This window comes from Bombina bombina, chromosome 7 (assembly GCF_027579735.1).
Source record: "Bombina bombina isolate aBomBom1 chromosome 7, aBomBom1.pri, whole genome shotgun sequence".
Taxonomy (NCBI): domain Eukaryota; kingdom Metazoa; phylum Chordata; class Amphibia; order Anura; family Bombinatoridae; genus Bombina; species Bombina bombina.
Window position 1 is genome coordinate 345890481 of NC_069505.1, and position 15984 is coordinate 345906464.

Consider the following 15984-nt stretch of genomic DNA (forward strand, 5'->3'; position numbering starts at 1 on the left):
AGAGGAAGCATCAACCTCCAAAATAAACTGGAGATCAGGAATTGGATGACTGAGGAGAGGTGCAGAAGAAAATGCTGATGCCCTTTCTTAGTAAGAGAAGTGAGTGGAGACGTGATGTCAGCAAAGTTCTTTATAAACTTTCTATAGTAATTGGCAAAGCCAAGAAACCTCTGCAGGGATTTGAGAGTAGTTGGTCTGGGCCAGTCCTTGATAGCCGACAGTTTATCAGGATCCATCTCAAAACCTGATTCAGAAATAATATACCCCAAAAAGGGGATGGAACTCTGATGAAAAGAGCATTTCTCCAATTTAGCGAACAGGGAATTGTCTCGTAACCTCTGAAGTACCAGTCTTACATGATGTACATGTTCCTGTAATGTTTTCGAATAGATCAGAATGTCATCGAGGTAAATGATAACAAATTGATTTAGATAATCTCTGAAGATTTCGTTAACAAAGTGCTAAAATACTGCTGGTGCATTGCACAATCCGAATGGCATCACTAGATACTCGTAGTGACGAAATCTAGTGTTAAATGCTGTCTTCCATTCGTCTCCTTTACGGATTCTGACCAGATTGTATGCCCCACGGAGATCTAACTTGGAAAAAATAGAAGCACCTTGAAGACGATCGAATAACTCAGAAATGAGCGGCAGAGGTTAGCTGTTTTTGACAGTAATCTGATTCAAGGCTCGATAATCAATACAGGGACGAAGACCTCCATCTTTTTTCCCAATAAAGAAAAAACCTGCACCCACAGGGGAAGAGGAAGGACGAATAAATCCTCTGGCTAAGTTGTCCTTTATGTATTCTTCAAGAGAGACATTTTCTTGACGAGAGAGGGGATAGGTCCTTCCCTTAGGTAGAGGAGCCCCAGAATACAATTCGATAGGACAGTCAAATATCCGGTGTGGAGGTAACGTCTCAGCCTCTTTTTTAGAAAACACTTCACAAAAGGCATGATAGTAATTAGGCAATGATTCAGGAACTTCCACCATAGCTACGACAGGACAAGATGGTTTAGAGGGATTTTGCAGGCAATGTTTGAAACAGGTAGTTCCCCAGGAAATAAGTTCTCCTTTAGACCATGAGAAAACTGGATCATGAAGCTGCAACCAAGGTAACCCCAGAATCAATGGTATGTGGGGAGAAGAGATGACATCAAAACAAATAATTTCAGAATGAAGTATGCCCACAGTCAAAAGAAGAAGAATGGTAGAATGTTGTATGATACCAGTACCTAGAGGCTGTCCACTGACAGTAGTTACCTTAATTGTTTCTTGGCTTGAAGAGGAATCCTGAGAGAGTCAGCAAAGTTTGAATCAATGAATACTCCAGCAGCTCCAGAATCGATGAGAGCTTGAGCTTGAAACTTGGTGTTTCCAAAAGAGATAGTTACAGGAACAAAAAGTTTAGAATTGAGGGAAGACATGGGATTCTGGCTTAACTCTGTCCCTCTATCAAAAGTTAAGTCTTGGCTTTTACTGGCCGGATAGGACAGTCCTTCAGTAAATGTCCTTTGGTACCACAATACAGACATAACCCAAGAGTACGCCTTCTATGGTGTTCAGCTTCTGACAATTTAATAGCTCCTACTTCCATGGGTTCCACAGACTCAGGAGATTGGGAATTATTATTAGAAAGACTTGAGGTTCGAATAGGAGGACGAAAAGAAGATTTAACAAAGGATCTCTGATTCCTATCTCTCTCCTGAAGATGTTCAGAATGCCGGGCATCAAGAGTAATACATAAATTGATGACCCTCCAATGAATCGGGGAGTTCCCGAAATACAAGTTCATCCTTAAGGCGTTCGCAAAGTCCTTTGCGAAAGGCTGCCCGTAAGGCTCCATGGTTCCAATCAGTTTCTGCGGCTAAAGTCCTGAATTCAATAGCATATTAAGCTACCGAAAGGGATCCCCGTCTCAGATCCAACAATCCTGCCTCAGCAGCTGCAGACCTTCCAGGCTTGTCAAAGACAGAAGAAAAAATGGACACAAATAAATCCACATCCTGTAGTAACGGATCATTCTTCTCTAAAAGAGGGGACACCCAGGCTAGAGCCTTACCCTTCATGAGGGAAATAATAAAGGTGATTTTGGAAGTAGAATTGGAAAAAAACTTGAGGATTGTTTCTGAAGTGTAAACGACACTGATTAAGGAATCCACGGCATTCTTCAGAAATACCGTCATATTTATCTGGAAGTGGGATTCGTGGTATATTCTGTCCAACAGTTTGAGGTGGATTAAAGACAGCATTGGTGCTAGTAGCAGTGGCAGCAGGAGTCGCCGTAGCTTGAGAAGGAGCGGAGAGGTTATGTAGCAGAGCAGTAATCTGGTCAAGCTTGGAATCCAAAGATTGCAAATGAGCAGAATGATTTCCTAGAAGTTGCCCTTGTAGAGCCACAGCCCTGGATAACTCATCAGGGTCCATATTATGGCCCGTTTGTACTGTCAGGTTAGGAAATGTTCAGAAGAAGACCCAAATGCTTAAACAACACCCTTGCACTCTGAGTTTAATCCAGGACGTGACCCCACAACAACCTCCAAAAAACAAAGTACTCACGATATGGAGCAGGGTTAGCCTGTACCAAAGTAATTCAAGATATCAGCCAGATAGACTTCTGAATAAGGAACTGGTTTCAGGAAATGTCTTCCACAGAATCAGGAGAGCAGGGATAGTCACCTTATACTCAGACAGAAGAAGGGTAAAACAGGAAACAGTTAATAATGCAGGAGTAGGTAATTTGGCAGTTTGAGGGTTAACACTGTGTAGACAGTCTTTGCAGAGTATGCAACAGGTAATCAGGCAGTTTGAGGGTTAACACTGTGTAGACAGTATTTGCAGAGTATGCAACAGGTAATCAGGCAGTTTGAGGGTTAACACTGTGTAGTCAGAACTTGCAGAGTTAACAACATGTAATCAGGTAGTTTGAAGGTTAACACTGTGTTGTCAGAACTTGCAGAGATAACAACAGGTAATCTGGTAGTTTGAAGGTTAGCACAGATTTATCAGTACTTGTTGAGATTGGCAACAGGATATCAAGCAGTTTGAAGGTTTACACTGAATAATTGTATTTGCAGAGTTTGGAAACAGGTAAACATGCAGATTGAAGGTTTCACAGAAATAACAGTATTTGAATAGTTTGGCAGTACACAGAGTAGTCAGAATTTGCAGCAGGTAAACAGGCAGTTTGAAAGTTTCACAAAACAAACAGTACTTGCATTGTTTGGAGACAGGTAATCAGGAGGTTGAAGGTTAATCCAGCATAGTAAATCCTTGAAGAGATTGGCAACAGAAAAGCAGCAGTTAGAGAGATTCCAAAGCGAATTCCTAACAGAAGCCACAAAGTTAAACAAACAAACGGGCACTGGAGAAACAGGAAGCCCGGAATTAAAAGCCTGGTTGTGATATCATCAGGAAGGGGTGGCTCAGACACCTGTCAATCAAGCACACAGAGAGGACTGCAGAGCTTCCCAGCAGCCGAGCGTGACATTCCTCTTCAAGCTCATCTACGGCCTGATCCAGCACTCTTCGCAGGGCCTGCTCCAGGAAGAAAACAAATGGTATGATGTCGCTGATGGTGCCTTTGGTGCGACTGACAAGGTTTTTCACCTCCTCAAAAGGATGCATGATCACAGGCATTCACAGGCATTGCGCATGAGCGTCCAGTAACGTGGCAAAAAAATCCCCAGCTCCCCAGAGGCTGTCCTAGCACCCCAGTCATACAAATACTCATTAACAGCTTTTTCTTGTTGTAGCAGGTGGTCGAACATTAGGAGTGTTGAATTCCAATGTGTCGGCTGTCGCAAATCAAGCGCCTCACTGGCAGGTTGTTTCGCCGCTGGATATCTGACAAGTGTGCCATGGCTGTGTAAGAACGCCTGAAATGGCCACACACCTTCCTGGCCTGCTTCAGGACGTCCTGTAAGCCTGGGTACTTATGCACAAAGCGTTGTACAATCAGATTACACACATGTGCCATGCACGGCACATGTGTCAACTTGCCCAATTTCAATGCCGCCACCAAATTACTTCCATTGTCAGAAACAACTCCAATCTCCAGTTGGTGCAAAGTCAGCCACTGATCCACCTGTGCTTTCAGGGCGGACAGGAGTGCTGGTGCGGTGTGACTCTCTGCTTTCAGGCAAGTCAACCCCAAGACGGCGTGACACTGCCATATCCGGGATGTTGAATAGTACCTGGGGAGCTGGGGGGGTGCCGTTGATGTGGAGCAAGACGCAGCAGCAGAAGAGGACTCAGCCGAGGAAGAGGTTATGGAAGAGGATGGAGTAGGAGGAGTGGAGGAGGTAGCAGCAGGCCTGCCTGCAAGTCATGGCGGTGTCACCAACTCCTCTGCAGAGCCACGCATTCCATGCTTGTCAGCCATCAGCAGGTTTACCCAATGCGCAGTGTAGGTGATATACCTGCCCTGACCATGCTTTGCAGACCAGCTATCAGTGGTCAGATGGACCCTTGCAACAACGCTGTGTGCCAGACATGCCATTACTTCCTTTCGCACAATCGAGTACAGGTTGGGGATTGCCTTTTGTGAAAAGAAATTTCGGCCGGGTACCTTCCACTGTGTTGTCCCAATAGATACAAATTTTTTGAATGCCCCAGACTCCACCAGCTTGTATGGTAAAAGCTGGCGGGCTAAGAGTTCAGACAAGCCAGCTGTCAGACGCCGGGCAAGGGGGTGACTTTGGGAAATTGGCTTCTTACACTCAAACATGTCCTTGACAGACACCTGACTGTGGGCAGATGACCAGGAACTGCTACGTAAGAGAGACTGAGTGGCGGATGGTTGAGAGGGGGCAAGGAGTACAGCAGTGGTTGACGTGGCTGAAGATGCTGGACCAGGAGGAGGATGGCGTCTTTGAGTTTGTGTGCTGTTTCTACTCATGTGTTCATCCCATCTGCGTTTGTGATGTGAGATCATGTGCCTTCACAAAGCAGTTGTACCTAGGTGGGTGTTGGACTTCCCACAACTCAGTTTCTTTTGGCACAGGTTGCAAATGGCATCGCTGTTGTCAGAGGCAGACACACACAAAAAAATGCCACACTGCTGAGCTCTGCTATGACGGCATTCTGGTGGTGGCAACAGCATGCGTTGATTGGCGTGCAGTCTGGCTGACCCCGGGTGCCGATGCATGCTGTCTGACTGTGCCACTAGCTCCTTGCAACGACCTCCCCCTGCTTCCAACTCATCTCCTCCTCCTCCTCCTCTCTGTCTCCCCACCTGAACTTTAACCCTCTTCTTCTTCTCTTCTATCGGGCACCCATGTGACATCCACGGACGCATCATCATCAACCGCTTCACTTGTATCTGAGAAATCAACAAAGGAAGCAGCAGCGGGTACAACATCACCATCATCATCACACCGTACGTCCATGTCTGTAATGCTGCCTGACTGAGACATATCACTGTTATCTACATCCTCTGTCAATGATGGTTGCGCATCACTCATTTCTTCGGACTGATGTGTCAATAACTCCTCTGACAGATCAAGTGAAGCGGCTGTGGTGCTAGTGTTGGTGGTGGTGGCAGGCGGGCGAGTGGCACTGGTCACTTCAGAGGTGCCCGAAGCTAAGCTGGAGGTGGATGGTGCGTCAAGGTTCCGAGCGGAAGCTGTAGAAGATTGGGTGTCCTGTGTTAGCCAGTCAACTAGGTCCTCCTCAGAACTTTTCACGTTCATGGCACGTGGCCTCTGAACACTGTGCATTATTGTAGGGTCAAAGGGAATCACAGCACCACGACGGCACCTGCGGGGTGGCCTGCCTCTGCCTGTCATTTTTTTTTAAAATGTAGACTTACACTACTATTAAACAAAATATGAGTGGTGCCACTGGGCAAGTGGGCACAGTATACGCTGTGAGCCAGACACAAAAAAGCAGACTGATGTTTCACAATCCAAAAAGTTTATTTTTTTTTTAAATGTACACTTACACTACCGTTAAACAAGATATGAGTGGTGGCACTGGGCAAGTGGGCACAGTATACGCTGTGAGCCTGACACAAAAAAGCAGACTGATGTTTCACAGTCAAAAAAGTTTTTTTTTTTAAATATTTACACTACTGTTACAACAAATATGAGTGGTGCCACTAACTTGGCAAGTGGGCCTGGCACACACGCTGGTAGGCAGGCAACGTCAATTAGATTACACTAGCAGACTGATGTTTCACAGTCAAAAAAGTTTTTTTATGAAATATTTATACTACTGTTACAACAAATATGAGTGGTGGCACTAGTTGGCAAGTGGGCCTGGCACACACGCTGGCAGGCAGGCAGGCAACTGCAATTAGATTACACTAGCTGACTGATGTTTCACAGTCAAATATTTTTTTTTTAAATATTTACACTACTGTTACAACAAATATGAGTGGTGCCACTAACTTGGCAAGTGGACCTGGCACACACGCTGGCAGGCAGGCAACTGCAATTAGATTGCACTAGCAAACTGATGTTTCACAGTCCAAAAAGTTTTTTTTTAAATATTTACAATACTGTTATAACAAATATGATTGGTGGCACTAGTTGGCAAGTGGGACTGGCACACACGCTGGCAGGCAGGCAACTGCAATTAGATTGCACTAGCAGACTGATGTTTCACAGTCAAAAAAGTTGTTTTTTTAAATATTTACACTACTGTTACAACAAATATGAGTGGTGCCACTAACTTGGCAAGTGGGCCTGGCACACACGCTGGCAGGCAGGCAACTTCAATTAGATTACACTAGCAGACTGATGTTTCACAGTCAAAAAAATTTTTTGGGAAATATTTACACTACTGTTATAACAAATATGATTGGTGGCACTAGTTGGCAAGTGGGCCTGGCACACACGCTGGCAGGAAGGCAACTGCAATTAAATAACACTAGCAGACTGATGTAAAAGTTTTTTTAAAAAAAAGTTACACTAATGTTACAACAGATATGAGTGGTGGCACTGAGGAAGTAGGCACAGTATATGCTGTGAGCCTGACACACAGGCTTGCACTAGTGGCAGGCTGGCCTGGCAACTAAAATTAAATAACACTAGCAGACTGATGTAAAAGTTTTTTTTTTTTTTTTTAAATTTACACTAATGTTACAACAGATATGAGTGGTGGCACTGAGGATGGAAGTAGGCACAGTATATGCTGTGAGCCTGACACACAGGCTGGCACTAGTGGCAGGCTGGCCTGGCAACTAAAATTAAATAACACTAGCAGACTGATGTAAAAGTTTTTTTAAAAAAACTTTACACTAATGTTACAACAGATATGAGTGGTGGCACTGAGGATGGAAGTAGGCACAGTATATGCTGTGAGCCTGACACACAGGCTGGCACTAGTGGCAGGCTGGCCTGGCAACTAAAATTAAATAACACTAGCAGACTGATGTAAAAGTTTTTGTAAAAAAAATTTACACTAATGTTACAACAGATATGAGTGGTGGCACTGAGGATGGAAGTAGGCACAGTATATGCTGGGAGCCTGACACACAGACTGGCACTAGTGGCAGGCTGGCTTGGCAACTAAAATTAAATAACACTAGCAGACTGATGTAAAAGTTTTTTTAAAAAAGTTACACTAATGTTACAACAGATATGAGTGGTGGCACTGAGGATGGAAGTAGGCACAGTATATGCTGTGAGCCTGACACACAGGCTGGCACTAGTGGCAGGCTGGCCTGGCAACTAAAATTAAATAACACTAGCAGACTGATGTAAAAGTTTTTTTTTTTTTAAATTACACTAATGTTACACCAGATATGAGTGGTGGCACTGAGGCTGGCAGTGGCAGGCTGGCCTGGCAACTGAAATTAGATTACACTAGCAGACTGATGTAAAAGTTTTTTTTAAAAAAAATTTACACTAATGTTACACCAGATATGAGTGGTGGCACAGAGCAATTAGGCACAGTATATGCTGTGAGCCTGATACACAGGCCTGCTGGCAACTGAAATTAGATTACACTAGCAAACTGATGTAAAAGTTTTTTTTTTTTTAATTTACACTAATGTTACACCACATATGAGTGGTGGCAGTGAGCAAGTAGGCACAGTATATGCTGTGAGCCTCACACACAGGCTGAAAGGCAGGCAAATGTAATTAGATTACAAAAAAAAAACGACTGAAGTTCTAGCCCTAAAAAGGGCTTTTTGGGGTGCTGTCCTTACAGCAGAGATCAGATGAGTCCTTCAGGACTGTAGTGGACACTGAATACACTAGCCTAGCTATCAATTTCCCTAAAAAATCAGCAGCAGCAGCACTATCACTCCTCTCACTAAGAATGCAGGATCAGAATGAATCTAAAATGGCTGCTGCCCAGGAGCTGGGAGGGTCTGGGAGGGAGTGTCTGCTGCTGATTGGCTGTAATGTGTCTGCAGACTGTGAGATACAGGGTCAAAGTTTACTCAATGATGACGAATAGGGGGCAGATCGAACATCGCATATGTTCGCCCGCCGCGGCGAACACAAACAAGCTAAGATCGCAGGGAACTGTTCTCCGGCGAACTGTTCGCGACATCACTATTAGTAAACCTTTCTCTGTTATAAATTAAATAGAAATGAAAATCTTTTCTTACGCTCAGATTAGGCAGGCACATGAAAATTTAAATAAAAGCAGTATTGTGTTCTTTCTCAAGTTATAATTTTGTGTTAAAAACAATGGAGTGAGTTGTATTATTATTTTCATAACACTAAGGTTTGTTTTTTTAACCCCTTAATGACCACAGCACTTTTCCATTTTCTGTCCGTTTGGGACCAAGGCTATTTTTACATTTTTGCGGTGTTTGTGTTTAGCTGTAATTTTCCTCTTACTCATTTACTGTACCCACACATATTATATACCGTTTTTCTTGCCATTAAATGGACTTTCTAGAGATACCATTGTTTTCATCATATCTTATAATTTACTATAAAAAAATTATAAAATATGAGAAAAAAATGAAAAAAAACCACACTTTTTCTAACTTTGACCCCCAAAATCTACAACCACCAAAAAACACCCATGCTAAATAGTTTCTAAATTTTGTCCTGAGTTTAGAAATACCCAATGTTTACATGTTCTTTGCTTTTTTTGCAAGTTATAGGGCCATAAATACAAATAGCACTTTGCTATTTCCAAACCATTTTTTTTCAAAATTAGCGCTAGTTACATTTGAACACTAATATCTTTCAGGAATCCCTGAATATCCATTGGCATGTATATATTTTTTTTAGTAGACATTCCAAAGTATTGATCTAGGCCAATTTTGGTATATTTCATGCCACCATTTAACCGCCAAATGCGATCAAATACAAAAAATAGTTCACTTTTTCACAAATTTTTTCACAAACTTTCGGTTTCTCACTGAAATTATTTACAAACAGCTTGTGCAATTATGGCATAAATGGTTGTAAATTTTTCTCTGGGATCCCCTTTGCTCAGAAATAGCAGATATATATGGCTTTGGCGTTGCTTTTGGTAATTAGAAGGCCGCTAAATGCCACTGTGCACCACACGTGTATTATGCCAAGCAGTGAAGGGGTTAATTAGGGAGAATGTAGGGAGCTTTTTGGGGTAATTTTAGCTTTAGTGTAGTAGACAACCCCAAGTATTGATCTAGGCCCATTTTGGTATATTTCATGCCACAATTTCACCGCCAAATGCGATCAAACGTTAAATTTTTCACAATTTTAGGTTTCTCACTGAAATCATTTACAAACAGCTTGTGCAATTATGGCACAAATGGTTGTAAATGCTTCTCTGGGATCCCCTTTGTTCAGAAATAGCAGATATATATGGCTTTGGCGTTGCTTTCTGGTACTTAGAAGGCCGCTAAATGCCGCTGCGCATCACACGTGTATTATGGCTTGCAGTGAAGGGGTTAATTAGGTAGCTTGTAGGGAGCTTGCAGGGTTAATTTTAGCTTTAGTGTAGAGCTCAGCCTCCCACCTGAAACATCAGACCCCCTGATCTCTCCCAAACAGCTCTCTTCCCTCCCCCACCCCACAATTGTCCCCTCCATCTTAAGTACTGGCAGCAACTCTGCCAGTACCAAAATAAAAGGTATATTTAGGCTTTTTTTTTTTTTTTTTTAAGCATATTTACATATGCTGATGTGTAGGACCCCCCTTAGCCCCCAACCTGACTGATCCCCCACCAAACAGCTCTCTAACCCTCCCCCTCTGCCTTAATGGGCACCATCTTGGGTACTGGCAGCTGTCTGCCAGTACCCAGTTTAGAATAAAATTGTTTTTTTTTTAATTTTTCCCATTTTCTGTAGTGTAGCTCCCCCCCCCACCAAAGACCAACCCCCCACCCCCTCCTAGATACCTTCAATTGTTTTTTTTAAAACATTAAAATACCCCTTTCTCCCACTTATACAACCAAAACTTTTCTGTAGTGTAGCGGTTCCCACCCGCTGCCGCCCCGTGCATGCCCCCATCGGCCCCGCCCCCGATCCCGACCCCTTTTTCATTACCCGGCCCATCGATGGCCTCCCAAGTCGGCTCCCACCCACCAATGATACCGGCCATCGATGTCCGGTGCAGAGAGTGGCTCTCTCTGCATCGGATGGCCAAGGGGTGTTATTGCAGGATGCCTCGATATCGAGGCATCCTGCAATAACCGGAAAGCATCTGGAAGCGAGTAGGATCGCTTCCAGCCGCTTTAAACCCCTAATGTCGTACAGGGTACGTCGCTGGTCTTTTAAGACCAGGTTGTGTGCAACGTACCCTGTACGACATGCGTCGTTAAGGGGTTAATATATTAAAAAAAATGTTTTCTCCACTTACACTTATTACATGTTTCATATAAAATTAAAGGGATAGTAAGCACCAAAAATTTTATTGTTTAAAAAAAGATAGATAATTCCTTTATTTACCATTTCCCAGTTTTGCATAACCAACACTTATAGAAATACACTTTTTACCTCTGTAACTACCATGTATCTAAGCTTCTGCTGACTGCCTCCTTATCTTAGATTATTTGACAGACTTGCATTTCAGGCAATTAGTGCTGACTCTTAAATAACTTACGGCCAGATTACGAGTTTTGCGTTATGAGTGGTGCGGTGCTAACGTGCATGTTATTTGCACCGCTCACCTCCCTACAGTGTTGGTATTACAGGTTATCATAAACCCAGCGTTAGCAGGCAAGAAGTGAGCGTAGAGCAAAATTGAGCTCCATACCGCACTCCAATACCAGCGCTGCGGGGAGCTGGTTTTACGTGCTCATGCACGATTTCCGCATAGACATCAATGGGGAGAGCCGGCTGAAAAAAAGCCTAACACCTGCAATAAAGGAGCGTAAAGCTCCGTAACGCAGCCCCATTGATTCCTATGGGGAAAGAAAAGTTATGTTTACACCTAACACCCTAACATAAACCCAGAGCCTAAACACCCCTAATATTACACTTATTAACCCCTAATCTGTCGCCCCCAACATTGCCGACACCTACATTATACTCATTAACCCCTAATCTGCCGCCCCCGACATCGCTGACACCTACATTATACTCATTAACCCCTAATCTGCCACCCCCTACATCGCTGCCACCTACATTACAGTTATTAACCCCTAATCTGCCGCCCACAACGTCGCCGCCACTATACTAATTTTATTAACCCCTAAACCTAACCCTAAGTCTAACCCTAACGTAACCCTAACCCTAACACCCACTAACTTTAATGTAATTAAAATAAATCTAAATAAAACCTACTATTAATAAATAAATAATTCCTATTTAAAGCTAAATACTTACCTGTAAAATAAACCTAAGATAGCTACAATATAACTAATAGTTAAATTGTAGCTATCTTAGGTTTTATTTTTATTTTACAGGTAAGTTTGTATTATTTTAACTAGATAGAATAGTTACTAAATAGTGATTAACTATTTACTAACTACCTAGCTAAAATAAATCCAAATATACCTGTAAAATAAAACCTAACCTGTCTTACACTAACACCTAACCTTACATTAGAATTAAATCAATTACATAAATTAAATACAATTAACTAAATTACACACAAAAAAAACACTAAATTACACAAAATAAAAAAAGACATTATTAGATATTTAAACTAATTGCACCTAATCTAATAGCCCTATCAAAATAAAAAAGCCCCCCAAAATAAAAAAAACCCTAGCCTAAACTAAACTACCAATAGCCCTTTAAAAGGGCCTTTTGCGGGGCATTGCCCCAAAGAAATCAGCTCTTTTACCTGTAAAAAAAAAATACAAACAACCCTCCCAACAGTAAAACCCACCACCCACACAACTAAACCCCCCAAATAAAATCCTAACTAAAAAACCTAATCTCCCCATTGCCCTGAAAAGGGCATTTGGATGGGCATTGCCCTTAAAAGGGCATTTAGATCTTTTACAAGCCTAAACCCTAATCTAAAAATAAAACCCACCCAATAAACCCTTTCAAAAATCATAACACTAACCCCCTGAAGATCCACTTACAGTTTTTGAAGACCTGATATCCATCCTCAACGAAGCGGCAGAAGTCTTCATCCAACCGGGCAGAAGTCTTCATCCAACCGGGCAGAAGTCTTCATCCAGACGGCATCTTCTATCTTCATCCATCCGGCGCGAAGTGGGTCCATCTTCATCCAGTGCGGAGCATCCTCTTCAATTGACGTCTTCTTGAACAATTAATTCTCCTTTAAATGACATCATCCAAGATGGCGTCCCTTGAATTCCGATTGGCTGATAGAATTCTATCAGCCAATCGGAATTAAAGGTGAAAAAATCCTATTGGCTGATGCAATCCGCCAATAGGATATATCTCGCATTCAATTGGCTGTTCCAATCAGCCAATAGAATGCAAGCTCAATCCTATTGGCTGATTGGATCAGCCAATAGGATTTTTTCACCTTTAATTCCGATTGGCTGATAGAATTCTTTCAGCCAATCGGAATTCAAGGGACGCTATCTTGGATGATGTAATTTAAAGGAGAATTCATTGTTCAAGAAGACGTCGATTGAAGAGGATGCTCTGCGCCATATGTCGTGAAGATGGACCCGCTCCGCGCCTAATGGATGAAGCTAGAAGATAGAAGGAAAAAAAAGAAGAATTGGAAGGAGCACCGGCAGTTAAAAAATATATATATCTTTATTGAAGAATCCTTAAAACAAAAAGGATAAAAAGGGTAAAAGGATATAATGTCCAAAAGGAATCAGCTCACACAGCTGACATGTTTCGGCTGGATGCCGTTCTCAAAGCTGCTAACCTGTGTGGGAATCTACCCACCTTTAAAAACATAACACCTGACTCCTATTGGACAAAAATAAATTGCACTAGTTAACTCTTTCTGTGCACATTAACCATTTTAAGTTATATGTTTATACATAATTGAGATGAAATGTGGATCTACTTCCATAATCAGAACACAAGGTTACACTTATATTTGCTGAGCTTCCCCTATAAATCTTGTTTCTATCAGCATAATCAGATACCTCTCTGAAGTAAAATAGTTTAAGTTTAGGGTTTAAATTTAATGATAGTCATGGTAAATTAACATGGGTGGATATTTATTAGAGAGGTTTAATTCAAATGTGTGTAAAACAACCATCCTGTGTACTGGTGACTACTGACTAAGTATCCCTTATTGATGGAGTCTATAAAAGTTATAATCTTTGGAACAACTATATAAAAGGAGACTGTGGCTGATTCTAATTGATTGTGCTAATCACTACTACATATAGCCACCAAGTTCACATGTAATGAGTCACATAGGGAGTCTTTTAAAATTAGGCCCTAATGGTTCCTCAGTAGTGTAATTATTATAGACAGTTCAAAGGAAACAACACAAATATGGGGTATCATAGCTAATCTCTCAGGACCCACTTTTTTTGAAACATTCGCGTATCAGTTAATCCAAACAATAAATATAGTAGACACTTAACACATGTTTATATCAAAATTAATTTGTGTCACTGGCATCATCATGATGGAGATTGAAGCTTATTAGCTACTATTAGTACCTTAGTAAAATACCAAGTATTAGTGAATAATGAATATCATTATGATATGACTCATCACTGATTTATCAGACCACCGATCACTCCCAATAATTAATCAGATCGTACATTGAATTCAAACCATGGGGGTGTCTTGTTTTCATCGTAAAGATCCAAAAGATCTCTCTTTTGGCTAGTAAAGCTAGAAGATGCCATCTGGACAAAGACTTCTGCCCGATTGGATGAAGACTTCTGCCCGGTTGGTTGAAGACTTCTGCCGCTTCGTTGAGGACTTCTGCCGGCTTCGTTGAGGATGGATGTCGGGTCTTCAAAAACTGTAAGTGGATCTTCGGGGGTTAGTGTTAGGCTTCTTTAAGGGTTTATTGGGTGGGTTTTATTTTTAGAGTAGGGCTTGGGCTTGTAAAAGAGCTAAATGCCCTTTCAGGGCAATAGGCAGATTAGGTTTTTTAGGTAGGATTTTATTTGGGGGGTTTGTTGTGTGCGTGGTGGGTTTTACTGTTGGGGGGATGTCGCTATTTTTTTTTTACAGGTAAAAGAACTGATTTCTTTGGGGCAATGCCTCACAAAAGGCCCTTTTAAGGGCCATTGGCAGTTTAGTTTAGGCTAGGGTTTTTTTTATTTTGGGGGGCTTTTTTATTTTGATAGGGCTATTAGATTAGGTGTAATTAGTTTAAATATCTGATAATTTCTTTTTTATTTTGTGTAACTTAGTGTTTGTTTGTTTTTGTAATTTAGTTCATTATATTTAATTTATGTAATTGATTTAATTGTAGTGTAAGGTTAGGTGTTAGTGTGAGACAGGTTAGGTTTTATTTTACAGGTAAATTTGTATTTACTTTAACTAAGTAGCTAGTAAATAGTTAATAACTATTTACTAACTAGTCTACCTAGTTACAATAAATACAAACTTAGATGTAAAATAAAAATAACACCTAAGATAGCTACAATGTAACTATTAGTTATATTGTAGCTAGCATAGGGTTTATTTTACAGGTAAGTATTTAGTTTTAAATAGGAATTATTTAGGTATTAATAGTTATTTTTATTTAGATTTATTTAAATTACATTGAAGTTAGGGGTGTTAGGGTTAGACTTAGGGTTAGGTTTAGGGGTTAATAACTTTAGTATAGTGGCGGCGACGTTGGGGGCGGAAGATTAGGGGTTAATAAATGTAGGTAGATGGCAGCGATGTTAGGGGTGGCAGATTAGGGATTAATAATTTTATTTTATTTTTTGCAATGCGGGAGGGCCTCGGTTTAGGGGTTAATAGGTAGTTTATGGGTGTTAGTGTACTTTTTAGCACTTTAGTTATGAGTTTTATGTTACGGCTCTGTAGCATAAAACTCATAACTACTGACTTTCAGTTTACGTTATGGATCTTGGAGTTATAGGCTGTGCCGCTCACTTTTTGGCCTCCCAGGCAGACTTGTAATACCAGCGCTTTTGAAGTCCCATTGAAAAAGGACTTTTTGAAAGCTACGGTAGTTATGTTGCGTGACGGCCAAAAAAGTGTGCGGTACCCCTGTACCTGCAAGACTCGTAATACCAGCGGTAATGAAAAAGAGCCTTAACTTTTGCTGCTTTTTCACTCATACCGCAAAACTCGTAATCTAGCCCTTAATGTGCATGAGCACAATGTTAGCTATATGAAACACAGGAACTGACGCCCTCTAGCTGTGATGTAGCCTTCAAGGGTTTAGAATTTAGCATATGAGCTTTTAAATAAGAATATCAAGAATACAAATCAAATTTGATGATAAAAGTAAATTAGAAAGTTGTTTAAAATTACATTCCATATCTGAATTATGAAAGTTTAATTTGGATTTTACATCTCTTTAAATATAAAGAACACACATATTAAAGGGACAATCTACTCCAGAATTCCTATTATTTAAAAAGTAAGATAACCCCTTTATTATCAATTCCCCAGTTTTGCATTACCAACACTGTTATATTAATTTACTTTTTACCTCTGTAATTACATTGTAACTAAACTTCTGCAGACTGCCTCCTTATCTCA

General features: G+C 41.2%; 1 protein-coding gene across 2 annotated transcripts in view; it reads right to left on the bottom strand.

The window, feature by feature from the left end:
- Window positions 1-15984, bottom strand: part of LOC128666415 (inter-alpha-trypsin inhibitor heavy chain H2-like) — a 165858-nt gene that overhangs the window by 80992 nt on the left and 68882 nt on the right. The gene's annotated exons all lie outside the window — the stretch shown is intronic.